Genomic DNA, 16404 nt, shown 5'->3' with positions numbered 1-16404 from the left:
AAACAAGGATTCTAACGAGCCTCCATTGTTAGGAGAGTGAGAACAATTTGCAAGCAATCCAGCTCACATCACATCTCAGCTTTAAAAAGCTCAACTCCACACTCTCTAAGCTCCACGGATGAGAAGCGAAACGTCTTCAACTACAGAATAGAAGTCCAGTTGTTTTTGTTTTTTAACTCTTTTTAATTTACCATGGCCTGGATGACTGAGAATCTACACCAGCATAAAACCGTAGATAAATGCTAAAATTTGTAAAATCTCTTATAAAAGCTTAATTTTTTTAAATCATGGATAAAAGCTAGAACTATTTTAACCAAAAATAAAATAAAAAATTTGCTAAATGTAATTAAAACCTAAGATGAGAGAAAAAGACCAAAAGAATGGTCAGGTCTTTCGGTTTATTAAAGGGTCAAGTTCAGGCACTAAGTTTTTGAGATTTGAGTTAGAAATTCAATTAGGTGGATCAGTTTGATTGTTTATGTCAGATTCATTTGAAAAGGAGAAGCTTAAAAACCTGTAGTACAGTCTTGTCAACTTGTACTGCTGTTTTTTATTATCTGTGGTACTTGGAGAGTTTTGTATTTTCTGAGGTGGTAATCATTGTGAAAAGTTTGAGAACTACAATCTTAGAATGAATGAAAGAAGCAACATATCCAGAGGACAGTGAGGCTGACAGCTACTAACTGTTGCTTGGCACCTGAGGTTACATGCAGCAGATTGATGATGAGTAAATAAAACAACAAAAAAACATTTTTATGCTTCTACAAAAGTCTGCATCAATCATGCCCCGCCAACACCAACAGAGCAATCGTCTCACTCAGCATGGAGGGGGTTTGCTCTAACATATGGCACCAGTAATAAGCATGCACATACATAATGATGCACACGTACTACATGCAGGCAGGGTGGTAATTTGAATTCGACTTTACGGGCAGATTGATTTTCCTTCAGGCAGGGGTTTTAAATACAGGACAGATTGCAACCTAAACAAACGGCCTGATACAGCAAGATTCAAGCCTCAGTGACGATACCTTCATGCCTGCATGGAACTCACTAAAAAGTCTGCCTGAGAGAAAGTACGAAGACTTCTGCTAAGCTCCACTTGCTCCAAGCCGTAAAATATCTTTTGTTTGTACCATTAAGTGGCTTAGAAGCGTTATCCTGGAGCTGTTGTAGTAAAAAAATCAAGTCTAAGTAAAACTGGAAATGTGTTAACTCCTGTCTGCGCTCTGCCTAGTCATCCTGCTTGTCATGGGAATTACTCCCCGTCAAACTGTGATGAGAATGACTCTGAGGTTGTTTTTCATCCAGCTTGTCAGTGTGGGACTGATGAAAACACACCGATATCTGAAAAGTCATTTGATGTTGGCACAAAATAAAACGTGCACATGCACCCACAAGCACACACACACACACACACACATCCTAATACTGGCTTTATGCTCTGTACTCATTCATGTTCATTATTTTAAACTACAGTTAGTCTTTGAGGGTGAGTATTACCTCAAAAGTCTGAGTAAAACAGAGATATTAATTGTATGCAGTTCTTCAAACAGAGAACCAAATGATTTAAACATCCCTCAAATATAAAAAACTATGTTTGAAAATTGTAAAATAAGGCCTAGGTTTCTTTGAAGGAATGCATATTACCCACTGCCATCATGCTAGAGTTTTAGGTTATGATGAACTTGTGTTAAGAAATTGTGACAAACACTCTTTGGTTGACAGCCAAGTGCAAGATACAAATCTCCTTTTGTGAGAGCTTTGTGAGTTAGACAGATTAAAAAGGAAACTTGAGTCTGTGGAGAAAACCCACGCAAAAACAAGGAGAACATGTAAACTCACACAGAAAGACCACACATAAAATCACAGAGCGGGCTCAGCAGATGCTGAGGCACATAGTGCACAGAGGTTACCAAAGTTCTGCAGTCAATAGCTACAGACCTCCAAATATCATGTGGCCTTCAGATTAGCTCAAGAACAGTGCGTATGAAATGGGTTTCTATGGCCGAGCAGCTGCATCCAAGCCTTACATCACCAAGTGCATTGCAAAGCTTCAGATGCAGTGGTGTAAAGCATGCGTCCACTAGACTCTGTCTGGCAATCCGATAGACTAGTTTGGGTTTGAGGGTTGCCAGGAGAATGGTACTTGTCTGACTAAATTGTGTCAAGTGTATATTTTGGTGGAGGGGGACTATAGTGTGGGGTTGTTTACAGGAGTTTGGCTTGACTGCTTAGTTCAAGTGAAAGGAACTCTTAATGCTTCAGCATACCAAGACATTTTGGACAATTTCATACTCTCAACTCTGTGGGAACAGTTTGGGGATCCTGTTCCTGTTCGAACTTGACTGAGCACCAGTGCACAAAGCAAGGTCCATAAAGACATAAAGACTGTGGAAGAACTTGACTGGCCTGCACAGTCACAGCCAGCCTACCATCTGTCTTTGATTCATACGTATACATACTGGAGAAACAGGTCCTCTGAGGATGTCATCTCCATACTGCACTGAGCCATCTGGAGCAGTGATAATGCCGTTTGTTGAATACACCTCAGCATTTAACATCATTCTTCCAGACATCCTGGTCAACAAACTGCTCCATCTGGGTCTCTCCACCTGCTCCTGCATTACTGACTTTCTCCCAAATCATTCACAATCTGTCAGATTCAGCCCTCATTTCTCTTCCTCAATCACACTCAGCACTGGCACACCTCAGGGATGTAATAAAACCTCTTGCTCTACTCTCTGTATGCCTACAACTGCACAACAGCTCACCCCATCAACATCATCATTAGGTTTGTTGATGACACTACAGTAGTGGGGTTAATCTCAGAGGGAGATGAGACAAAGTGCAAAGATGAGAACCAGAAACTGACACAGTGGAGCTTTCTTCCCTGTCAGTGTGGGTCCCCATTCCTTTCTCCCTGTTGTGCTGCTTCCAAATATGCCTTTGTGAGAGACATGTCTGAGACACGCAAACGAAAGTTATGACTGTAACTACAGTTCTATGAATCCTGAATGACAGCTAGAAGCGGTGCTTCAAGCACTAAATTATCACTCTTGCGCATGCGCAGGTCAAGTGTTAATCACAACAAAGTCACCTGTGACCTGCCGGTGACCCACGTGACTCTATATAGTCACATGACACTCTGCATTCAGTCCCTCAACCTTCTTGCGAGACGCAAGGATTCTGAAGGACCAAGCACTCTGGCAGTCATCCGGGATCCATGGAACCGTAGTAACAGTCATAACTTTCATTCTATTTCTTTCCCACTGACTGCCAGAGGGGGTGCTTCAAGCACTGGAAGATCTATGTCAACAAGGTCACAAGGAATCTGTAACATCCAAGAAACAAACACTACCCAGTGGAATGTAGATGGACTCTGCTCCAAGATTCTCTGAAGGGAATGGGGCACAGCCACATTTACCCTGTAAAACCGAGCAAAGGTGCTTGGTGATTTACAGGAGGCCGCACTGCATATAATGTCCAATGGTACCCCAGTCATGGCAGCAAATGAGGTTGACACGCCCCTCGTAGAGTGGCACCTTACTTCTCCAGTCAGTGGGCGATCCTGCAAGTCGTAAGCCTTAATGATCAAATCCACAACCCAGTGTGAAAGCCGCTGCTTAGAAAGGGCCCGACCTTTCCGTGAGCCCATGTAGCAGACAAAAAGGCCATTCATCTTTCGGATAGACCTTTGCCTCAAGTGCACAAACTGGGCACAAAGGTTCAGAGGGGCCCCTGGTGTCAAAACGGGCAAGATGGAGCGGCTGGGTAATGCCTGCCGCCAGTGACACTTTAGGAATAAATGCTACATCGGGCCACAGGGTGACACCTGAGCCATCAGGGTTCCACCGACAGAAGCACCTAGCTATCGATGGAGCCTGCAATTCTCTCACACGTTTTGGAGAAATCATTGCCAAAAAGAACACCGTCTTTAGTGAGAGCCATTTGAGGTCTGCATATGGCAAGGGCCCAAACGAGGGAAACCAGAGGGCCTCAAGCACCAGAGAATGGTCCAATGCTTGTGCCACAGGGCGGTTGGGTGGGTGCAAGCGCCAAGCACTCCTCAAGAACAGCACAATGTCCTTTTCTCAGCCAACCGAACAACCATTCAGCCCAACATGCCAACAGGAAATAGCGGCTGCATATACCTTCAAGGTAGATGGAGACCGTCCCCGATCCAGTAATGCCTGCAGGAAGGCCTGTATGTCAAAAACTAAACACTGTAACGGGTCTTACTCTTTACCATCGCACCAGGTTGCAAAGACCGCCCACTTGTTAGCATAGACAGCGTGTGTGGATGGTGCCCATGCATTAGTAATTGGGACCTGGTCCCCTCCTGGTGGTTGATGTGAAAAACCACAGTGGTGTTATCCGATCTTACAGTACATGCTTGCCCTGCAAGCCTGGAAGAAAGCTCTGAAGAGCTAGAAGCACAGCCCGTAATTCCAGGACACTCATGCGCTCCTTGCTTTGTCATGAGGACCATGTCCCTTGTGCCATCTGACTCCGCCAGGTTGCACTCCAGCCCGTGGAGGATGCATCCATAAACAAAACCTCCCATTGACACGAGAGGGAACCGAGCAGGACCCCTGTTGTCATAAACAACCTGTTTCTCTACTGGGACAGAGACCAGAGACACAGAGTTCTGACCCAAATTCTCCTGAGATGATGAAAGTTCCGTGTGGGGTCCAGATTCAAGCTGTTCAACCACATCTTGAGTGTCTGCATTGACAGCAGCCCCAAAGGCACCACGCTGGATGCAGCTGTGAGCTTGCCCAAAAAGTGAAAATATAGCACAAGAGGCAGCACCATGCCGCATCTGAATTTTGGGAGCATGCTCAATATACTGTCGACCCACTGGAGTGATGGGCAAGCAATTATTGAGACAGTATTCGTGGCAATGCCCAGGAAGATGATCTCCTGTGAGGGAGTCAGACTGCTTTTCTCCATATTTACCTGCAAACCCAGGCGTCCCACATGATCAAGCACCAACTGAGTGTCTTGAACCACTTGGTCCCGTGTCACTGTACAAATGAGCCAGTTATCAAGATATGGGAGGATTCTCAAGCCTTGTGCCTGCAGTGGGGAGAGGGAAGACAGTGACAGTCTGAACTGAAGGACCCTGAACTAAAAATGCTTCCCTTGGAAAGCATAACGAAGAAACCGCCAATGGGGCAGAGCAATCGGAACGTGAAAATAAGCATCCATGAGATCTATGGAAGTGAACCAATCGTCTAGGGCAGGGGTCTCCAATCCTGGTCCCCGAGGGCCACTATCCTGAATGTGTTACTTGTTTTCCTGCTCCAACACACCTGATTCAGTGGTGACATTACCTCTTCATGTTCTGCAGAAGCCTGTTAATCACCCATTGATTCAACTCAAGTATATTGGAGCAGTGCGTAACCCTACCCCTAACCCTAATCAGAGAACATTACGTAATACGTACAGTATGTACTCTGGCACCGATAAACCAATCAGAGAACATTATGTATTATAATACAATTCAGAGCTTGCCATCATTCTGGGAGGATTAAAAAAGAACTCCAACCGCTGGGCACTGGTGTAAACAGGGCATTCAAAGTGAAGTTGCGAGTGGCGTGGGAGCGATGGATGACAGACAGCAAACACACGTTTACTAAGACAGGGGCAGCGCCAGGTTAGTTACGCAATCATATGCAAATGAAATGTGGATGCCTGGGCTAAGGTATCTGCTTTAACTGTTGTCTGAGTTTTCCCGAAAGCCGGCATCATTGCTGAACAGACCCCTGGCAACGAGACTGACTTCGACAATGATGAGAGGGAACCTAGCATGTTTGATGGCGAAATTGCCCAGCTGTTCAATTCAGACAGAAGATGAGGACTTTGATGGATTTGTGGAAGAAGAATGATAAAAAACAATATGAAAAATAATTGTTTCATAGTAGAATAAAGTTCAACCAAACTCACTGTTTTGCTTCCATGACCTTTTTTTTTGTAGACCGTATGTTTTAGCATGCGCCTTATAATCCGATGCGCCTTATGTATGGGTTAAGTCCTGAAATGGACGCCATAATTGAGACTGCGCCTCAGGGATGTCAGGGGAAGCAGGTGAGGGTCATCATGACAAGAAAAAAAAAGATAACATAAAATGAATATTAATATTTGTCCACTGATCTTTATGTATGACTAATTTTGAACATTTTTATAGTCAAAATTGCTGAAATTGCATATTTCCTGTTCAAATACAAGGGTGAAACGTGAGGTGCAGCAGCAACGAGCCTCACCTCACCTCTGACTGCGCAATCTATCACAAACTGGGTTGATACATGCAATTGGCGCGTGCCTGTTGCTGTATCGCTGCATGTCGCCAATATAATATTTGCGTATACGTTTATATACCCTGATTTTCCACAGTCTGGCTAATGTCTTTAACCATTTATTAACCATTATGTTTGTTAGTGACATATTTAGTTTTGCTGATGGGACATAAAACCGCAGTGAAAAGGTACAGGGTGAGGCAGGGCAGTACTCTGCCGCACTGAAGGGGGGCGTACGTGAGCCAACGGGTGCTTGTTGCTGCTGTCCTTTAACGCCACAGGTGTCAAACTCCATTCCTTGGGGGCCGCTGTCCTGCATGTTTTAGATGTGTTCTTGCTTTAAAACACCTGGTTTAAATGGATGACTTGTTGCCATGCTCCTGTCATGAATGGTGGAGAGTGAGAGGAACCCAGAGTGCAGACTCATACTGAATGAAACAAAAATTTATTCTTTAAATAAAGTTACAAAAACAAAAGGAAACAAAAAGGCTGGCGTGGCAGCCAAAACTAAACTAAACTAAATACAAAACAGCAGGGCAAGGTGGAAACTTGGACTAACATGGAATCAATGACACAGACTGTACCTGAGACAATGAACTGGCGAGGGAATGAAGAAACTGACTGGGTTTTAAAGACAGAGGAATAATTATGAGAAGTGGGCACAGGTGAGTGATTACAAGTGAAGGCAGGTGGAGATGGGCGTGGCAAGTAAACAAGTGCAAACAGAGGAGGAGTGAAAGAATACTGACAAGACACAATGACAAAACCAGAACACATAATAACAAAATAAACCAAGAAACAAAAAAAAAACCCAGACATATGACAGCTCCAGGAGAACCTGATGATTTGGTGAGGAGCTAATCAAACCATTTGAATCAGGTGTGTTGGAGCAGAAAATCCTAAAACCTCCAGGACAGCGGCCCTCGAGCCCTGGAGTTTGACACCCCTGTTTAACGCAGAGGCGAATGAGAGTCAAGTGCACTGCTGCCAGCCATTAATTTTTGTGTTTTGCTCTGTCGAATAACCTTTAAACGTGACCATGGCACTCCACACTCCTGCAGCACACTCCACAGAATGCCTTGAAGAATACAGACAAAAGCCTTTTCCAAATACACAAAACACATGTAGACTGGAGAGTCAAACTCCCATGACCCCCATAAAGTTATAAAATACTTTTATGAAATAATAAGCGAGTTATTATTGCTTTTGAATATAATCATGTTTGAAGGTTTTTTTAAAACTCACATTATTTTGGGAAAAATTAACTTCAAAAAATTATTATTGGATTTACACCTACAACTGATTAATATTTGAAGTCAGTTCAGTTCAGGATGGCTGCCACAAAATACAAAAATTGCTTTAATTCATTCAATTTTACTAAAATTTAATGTGGTAGCTGCTGAGAGTCATTCACAACACATATTCTGAAAGCAGCTTACAATATAACAGTGAATTTATTTTCAAGGTGTGGCAATCCGCCACCTGGCCACCTGTCACTCACCTCTGGTGGTTGTAATTGGCCACCTCACTAACCACTCACAGCTGTTGTAGATTCTCATCACACTCACCTGGGTACTTAAGGCAGTCCGGTGGAGCAGCTCATCGCTGGTGCATCGTTTGCCCCTGGTAAACCTTCTGGCTCAAAACTAGCTCTCTGAGAAATTTGTTGACCTTTTTGTTTTCTGTGAACTCACTTCGAATTGCTAAATCTTACCTGAGTCTCGTTCTCTTACAAGCTGGCTGCACTCCACGAACCTGTTCCCCAGGAACCTACTTACCTGCTGCTGTTACCTCTGAAGACCTGTCTGGCCTGCATATGGCAAGTTACCACCATCTGGGAAATCTGGAATTGGACCCACGACCCGACCTACTTACCTGGACGACTGGACTCACAAGGAGCACCTGTAAATACTCACCTGCACCCCGTAATCTGGTGGCTTCTTTAGATAGATAACTTTTACTAACTGTCTTTTATAATGTATATGATTTTGTACAGTGCCCTGAGATGACTTTTATTTTAACTTGGTGCTATATAAATAAACTAAATTGAATTGAATTCAAGATAATCTTAGTCTAAAATTCTGGCATGAAAGGCAACTGGTTTTCTGCATTCCCTTAAAAGATGATAGGCCTTTAATTTAAAATGGTTTCTGGGGTATCTGGTAATGATTGCAGTGTAAATTTATTTTATCTGCAAAATACTGAGTCGTATAGCCTGGGATTCAGTCATGATGACCTCATCCTCCATTAATTCCTTTTTAGCACACACATCACAGAAGCACTATAACTGAATGTGTCCCATCACAAGATAATTCATTTACCATCTTGTGTCAATGCTGCACAAGGACACAACGCCCGACAGTGTCAGATATTCACCTCACCACTCGCAGAGTTCTGTTTTTACAGAAAAATCACATGGGATGATTGGTCATCACCACTGTAGCTCTTAATGTATTCTGACTAATCCCAAGCTGTTTGCAGTACTGCTGCAGTTATACGCTGAGCACCTTAGGCCACAAAATTTACCACAAATCACTCCCCACTCCTTGTGCTCGTGTGCTCTGCACCATCGATTCACAACGATAGAGCCCCAGGTGTTCGGAGGAGCAAATGGAAAAGCTTTCATAAAGTTTGTCTCGGTTGAATCAGCACTGCGTTGTAGCAATTTGTGATGAATCAGACACAAGTTTATTTATATGTCATGGGTTATTAAGTTAACTTCTGGGCCAACACACCAGTCAAGCTGGAAGTCAGTGTGACTGACTGAAGTATCTGAGCATACACACACACACACATAGAGAGCTCAATGTGAGCTCTATTCTGAGTCCTATTAAATAATCAGGAGAGTTTCCTCCCCACCAGCTAAAATCAAATCCAGCTTGCAAATTGCTGAGTGTGTGTGTGTATGTGTAATGTGTGTGTGTTCAGATTGTGTGTTCGACAAAAAGAAAGATTGTGAAATTGGGTTATATTTTGTGTGTCAGTCAGTAGGTGTGCACTCATCAATCTAGACGTGTAATGTTGTGTGTGTGTGTTTATGTGTGCACTATTTATCTCCGTGGAGCAGCTTTGGAATTTGTTTTCAGTCTCCACTGAGGGCGGTCTGGACTCCTCTTATGTCTCTTTACCTCTAAATCAACTCCCATCTGTTTCATCTCATGTGCCACCTCTTCATCTTTCACAATTCTTCTGCATCAAATTTATTGCTTCCTCTCCCAAATTTGAAATAGTAAACACTATAATTGAGTCTGATGGTATCAATCCATCCATCCATTTTCTTCCACTTATTTGAGGTCTAGTTGTGAAAGTAACAGATCCAAGAAGAAAACCCTGAAATAGAGCTAGTGGAAAAGGGGCATAAGTCTATCATCTAAGGCTTCTGTGTTAGTACAATGGTTAGAGCTCCTCCCTTTCATGTAGATAGTAGACCTGAGTTTGATTCCTTGGTCTTTCATGCATTTCCTTTGACCATTTAATGTTTTATTTTTCTGCAGAAAGCTTAAATGCTTTGCTTCAAGTAAGAAGCTGTTTTGTAAAAGTTCACTGTAAACAAATGACATGTCATACATTTTATGTATTTCCACTTTTCAAGCATTTGGAACAAGACTGTATTTTCATTACCTCGCAATTAAATCTTGTGTTTGAACACCCAGCCCTGCTGTTTAAACAGTAGCTAACCGCACAAATTGTGTTACATTTTGTGAAAAAAATTGGATGTGTGTTTTTTCTGTACCTCATTGTTAGGATTCAGAGTTTTGTCCCCGTTCTGCGGGCGGTGCCTGGTACTTTCCCTCCACAGCTGCTTTCTATCTCCCTGATGAGCCTAACCAGTATTTAAGCCTGCGTCTGGACTCAGATCTTCGCTGGAGCATCGAGCCTTATGGGTTAGAGATTCAGCCTCAGACCTCTGTGTTTTTGAAAGAAAGTTTTTTGCTACGCTGACCTTTGCATTGTTGTCCCTCCTTCTCTGCCTCAGGAACGGCTGTTCTGGCTTTGTAAATACCTGCCTGTCTGGATCTATGGACACACTTGCCTATTGGACTTACCTGTCACTGGATTTCTGGATCCTCCTCCTGGACTTCGCTGTCTCCACGTCTCTCTGCACTCCACACCTATAACAAAAGAAACACAAACAATTACCTAGGTTCTACTAATCGAAACTGAATCTGTACCCGAGACTCACCTTGCTCCCTTCCTGCCGTTTCAGATCCTCCTGGCCATCTGTCACTTTTGCACTATTTGGAAAACCTGTAAATAAAATCACTTACATTTTACCTTGTCTCCATGTCTAGTTTCCGGTTCCACTCCTAAGACAAAACCCTGGTTTATGTCACTCATAAGAAATAAGTCTGCCTGAGGACAGGGGCGGTGAATATAGCATGGCTTCAGTTGATGTTAATTTCCAAGACTGTTGTTGGTGTAATGGCAAAAGCCCCCATCTACAAGTAGAAGACTTGAAAGATTTGTGTGTTTGCTTCCAGTAATTAGCTTTTTTCTGCAGAGTGAATGCATTAATTTTTTTTAATGAAAACTGTAGTTATGCTAATTTGAGTTTTTGTTTACACATTTCCATGGCAATGCTGAAAGTCAGTGCATGCCCTGTTCTCCCTGTGGTTGTGATGTAAAGATTTCGATTTGGACTTTATTGTTGTGTATATGTCTGCTGTTTAGTGACTTGTTCCTGTACTTCTTTTTTTTCCTCCTGCTTGGTGCTGGACGGTTTCTCTCGCGCTAGGCCATTGGGGATTGGGTCCTGGGCTTGGCCTGCACGATAGGAGGTGGTGGCATGAGTGGGTTGGGGGGGCTGGTGCCCTGCGTCTCTCCCCAAACCTCTTTAGCCTGGGGGCTGCTGACTCTGTGCTTTGCTGGATCCACCTGTCCTTTCCGCTCTTGGGTGCTGTAGATGGTGGGCCTTCTACTGTTCATGGCACTCTTTTAACTGTGCATCTCCAGGTGGCATACTTGCACATATGCACTGACATAACATGAACACACTTTTGAAAAAAATTATTTACAGTCAGTCTTTCTGTTACACATACGCTTACCCACCCAGCCACGCACATCAACATACCTCTACATACCGATTCACAACCAATCCGGATGGTTGAAGGTCATACAAACATGTTGCTATTACAACAATGTGCCTACTCTGATGCTAGATTCAGTCTTGATTCAATAAAGGAAATCATGCAATTAGAATTTCAACTTGAGATTTGAAATTTGTTCTGGCACACATAAGCAGTCATCTTCTCTGTATGGTATACCTGAAACGCCATGACAGGACAAAAAAGATAGATATGATAGTCGGATTAGGGAGACTTTCAAAGTGTTTCTTCTGCCCTCTCTCAATATCCTTAGCCTAAGTCAACAGTTCCTAAGCCAAACCAAGCATAACCTGGGGCAAAGCCTGCTCCCTTTTTTAAAATTTTTTGAATGGTTTGCCAGAACCTCCTTGAGACCAACCGCGGCAAATTAATACATAGGCCAATCTTTTGGCTTTTCACAGCTGATGGAGGCCACATTTGCAATAGAGGTCTTTACCTTGGCTCATTCAGTCCATGTCCCTGACCTAGCCCAGAAGGTGAAAAATTCTCCTGGAGGTGTGAGTTGAAAATCACATGAACAGAGACACTGCCAGATGTTTCTAGTTCACTCTCACTAATTGTTTGAATTTACGGTGTCTGTTTGACAGCCTTCATTTGGTGCAAAGTAGCTTGCTCAAGTTCACTTATGCACTACCATATGCTCTAACATGGTGTTTGTTATGAAAAGCCCATGCCGAGCAAAGAAGTCCAATAACAGAACACTTCTCAGGTTCAGATCTGTTTCTCTCAAAACAGCATTAAAGTCACCCAGAACAATATCACCTAATGGCACCATCCAGAGACTTCAGGAAAGCAGAATTATCTGAACTGCTTTTTTGGGCATAAGCACAAACAAATACAAAAACATTAACTAACTAAACAAAACCTGAAGAGACCTGAGACAAAAGACGAACCACTGGGAGATGAGAAGGCACGACCAAAAATGGACAGCACATTAGGGAGACAAGAGTATGACAATGAACCAGCAGGGAAATGTGGAAAGTGACTGGGTTTTAAAGGCAGAGGGTGATTTGTGGAAGTGGGCACAGGTGAGATGATTAAGGAGCTAAAGGCAGGTGTAGATGGGTGAGAATGGGGAAGAGAGAGAGAGTAACTGAAGAGAAGTGAATGGTGGCTGAGGCACAGGGAAGAGACAACTAAATAACACAAACAGAAACATGAAGACAAAACAAAATACAAAAACCCAGATCCTAACACTTGAAATCTGGATTGTGCCAAAGGTGTTGGTCCTTGAATGGAAATAATGTCAATAGTTTTTGCCAAAGTAGGAAGAAAATAACTTCTACATTTAATATTCAATATACATTTAGTTGTACTGGGAAGCAAGTTACTTTAATTTTTTGTTTTAGAAAAAGGGTTTCACTTTGTACCTAAAACCTGAGCTAAAAGTTTACATGTTACTTTAAAAAAATAATACAACCAACAATTCACCTTTAAAACGTTTAGAATCATGTAAATCTTTGAACACACATATGTCCTGCCTGTTACTGATTTTAATTTCATTTATTTTATTTTTAAGCAAATATGTTTGTAACAGAAAAGACATTTCAACAAGTTAAATCAAAATAAAAAGACGTTTCAGATTAGCACAACAGTAACTTAAAAGAAACCGGTACTGTAAAAAGACTATTAGAATCTAATCAATAAAACGACTTATTTGCAATCAGGTGTCAGGTAAAATTGAAGTCATTTTGGAACTCTCCCTAAACCTAGTTAAAGAAATAGGTTAAATTTGTAAAGATCTGAGTTTTGTCTCCACCCTGCTGGCGGTGCCACTAACTCTTCCTCCACAGCTGAAGCTGAATCCACCTGATGAGCAGTACTGGTATTTAAGCTTCCTGCTGGTTCCAGATCTTCGCTGGAGCATCGCACCTTATGGGTTAGAGTCTCAGCCTCTAGAGCTTAACCTCAAGCTCACGGCTACGCTAACCTTTGTTTTTGTACCTCTTCTGTCGCTTCAGGTTGTGCTGCCCTACTCTATGCTTTGTTTTTGCTGCCTGGAACTTACCTGCTCCTGGATCTCTGGACTCCTCTCTTCCTGGATTGCCTCTGGATTGCCCTGCTTCACATCTGTGGCACGCCGCTCCCTCGGACCTGTGAGACAAAAACCATTATTCTCAAAATCCTCTACTGAACAATCTAACTAACCCTGTACCCAAGACCTTGACGTTTCAGATCCTCCTGGTTGTCCCTCACTGTACATTCTTGCACTTGTAAATAAAACCACTTACCTTTTTACTTCGCCTCTGTGTCTGGTTTTTGGTGCCGCTCATACGACAAACTCTGAATTATGTCAGAATTTTAGGAATTAAGTTGCACTAAAAACAGATTATCTTATTTAATAAGACTCATTGCACGAATAATTTATAAAAGTGATTAACTTTATTTCTTTGGTACTAAGACACAAGTATCATTGCAACAAATGAGTAGTACATTATCATTATAACAACTTTGTGCAAAGACACATTGCCATATCCATGCAGCTGTTTTTAATAATTTCACACTAGCACACAAAAACAAAAGGAAAAACAATTCAAAGTGGCACAGTACATACATGTCAGTGCAAAATATATTGTACCTGTGCAAAACTACAAATAAAAAAAATAGCACTTGAATGACAACTTGATGAACGTTAAATTCACTAGTTTGGGTAGTTTTGAGGGTACCCGTGACTACTGTATTAAGGATCAAAAAGTTGGGAGATTAAGGCAGTTCTTGGTGCAATCGAACAGTAGCCATCTGCTCCACACAAGTCTCACTTGTCTTCTTTATAGTCCTTCGGTTGGTCCCGTTTCTGCACTCTCTCTCCTCACCCTCATAGGCTTTGTGTTTTGTTTGTTTGCACCTTTTTTGCAGGTGTGGAAATTCTTCACAATAACACAAAAAAGGTAACCAACAATGCTGCACATCTATGCTAAGCACCACACAGTAGAAAAGGAGACGTTACATAACATTTTTGCCTAAATGATCCTGTGTTTCATCTAGTGTATATGAGGTACTGGTCTCCCCAGAGCTGGAGCATTCTCAGGCAGTGTGGAATTATCCATGTTGCTCAAAACTGCAACAGGATTAGCCAAATGACTCGTACCCCAAATCGCAATGTACAAATTGACCACTTTGACTGCTGTGGTCATTTATTTAATGCTATTTCTTTCTCCAAATGTTTTTAATGTTGGAAGTCAATTGTGCCTTGTCCCAATTATAATAATGTTCACTACCTTGGCCCATTCAGAAATCACACCAAGGTGGACATAAGGCATTTAAGTCCTGGCATGAAGCATTTTGTGAAAGTGCCTAGCTGTTAGGATCTGTCTGGGTCAGCTCTCTGTGTTTCAGGTGGAGCCGTCGTGGGCGGGGTAGGTTGCTGCAGGCGCCCACCTGCAGCGTGTTGACTCTCCTTAAGAGGAGCTTAAAGGGAGTCCTCTGTCAGTCTTTCACCGCCAGACTGTTTGCCTTCATGGTACAGCTAGCCTCTCAGTGCGTATGAGATTCTCCTTCTCCCTCAGCCTGAAACTTACCTTGTGCTCTTGTTCCTCGACTCAGGTTGTTTCCCTCTCTGGTCTCTGGTGCCCCGATCTGGAAGGGTTTCCTCAGAGTAAAACTCCCGGCTAGCACAGCGATCTCCTGGTTCCTCCTCACTACACCGCAAGTCCTGACTGAACCTGCTCCGTCCTCCATCGGCTCCACTTTCGGGACTCCACCACCAACCACAGACAGTCTTCGTTCTCTCCACCGACCAACTGGTGACTACAGACCCCAGATCCATCACCCCACCTCCCCTGCCGGCAAACAAACACCACTTCAAAGTAAGCCAGTTTTTTACCGTTAACCAATCTACTTCCGGTTCACCACTCATCACTTCCTGTTTACCTCAAGATGTCCCGCTGTCCTCCCGGTGCCGTGTTCTTCCATTCCTGAGACCCTTTGTGCCATTCACCTACTCCCACTTTCCTGTGCCTGGAAACCAGCCTGTCAATCCCTTTAAATAAAACTGTTAAACTTTACTCTTGTTTCATTTCCTGAGAGCTCTCTGCATGTGGGCAAAATGGCTTAAAACCACCACAACACTAGTGTATGCTACACTTTGTGCATTATATACAGAAATAGACAAATTTGTTGGTACCCTTTACTTAAAGAAAGAAAAACCCACAAAGGTCATTGAAATAAACTTAAGATGACAAAAGTAATGACAAAACAAATACTGAAAATCATCTAAAAAAGATCAGCTAAAAAAATGTTGAACTAATTAAACTGTCCTTGATTTCAAAAAAAAAAAAAAAAAGAGATGGCACCTGAACCTACCTGAAGTTTTATTTTTTAAATAATTTTGTTGAACCAAAATTCAAAAATATTGCCTTATTGTGTGCATGTTCTCCCTCTCCAAGTACTCTGGTTTCCTCCCACAAACCAAAAACATGCATGTTAGGTTAATTGGTAACTTTAAATTGTCTCTAGGTGTGAATGGTTGTTTGTCTCTTTGTGTTCCTGTGATGGACTGGAGACCTGTCCTTTTGCACAATGAACACTGGAGATAAACACCAGGGGCCTCATGTATCAACAGTGCGTACGCACAAAAACCTTGCGTACGCCATTTTCCACGCAAAAGTCCGGATGTATCAAAACTGAAATGAACGTGGAAATGTGCGCAGCCCCACGGCAACTCCAGGGCTGGCGTACGCATATTTCTGTGCTTTTGGTTCCATTGGCGACACTTAGAGGTGATTCTGAGAAACTGTTCATGATGTGAAAATGATTATTGTTCACACCAGAAACACATGATTAACAAATATTATCCACATGGACGCAATTAGATGAGTGGATATAAAAGCATGCGCAAAGTGGTGGCAAAAATGGCTTTAGCCTTATTGGAGGATTTAGCAAATGGCGCTATACGCAGAGAGCGTGTTTTTAGAGACCGAGAGGATTTTCTGGCTCATGATGATGACTGGCTCATCAGCCGTTTTCGGCTTCCAAGGGCAGTACTTCTACAACTGTGC

This window comes from Kryptolebias marmoratus, linkage group LG9, assembly GCF_001649575.2.
Source record: "Kryptolebias marmoratus isolate JLee-2015 linkage group LG9, ASM164957v2, whole genome shotgun sequence".
NCBI lineage: Eukaryota > Metazoa > Chordata > Actinopteri > Cyprinodontiformes > Rivulidae > Kryptolebias > Kryptolebias marmoratus.
Note: the sequence above shows the minus strand (reverse complement) of the source record.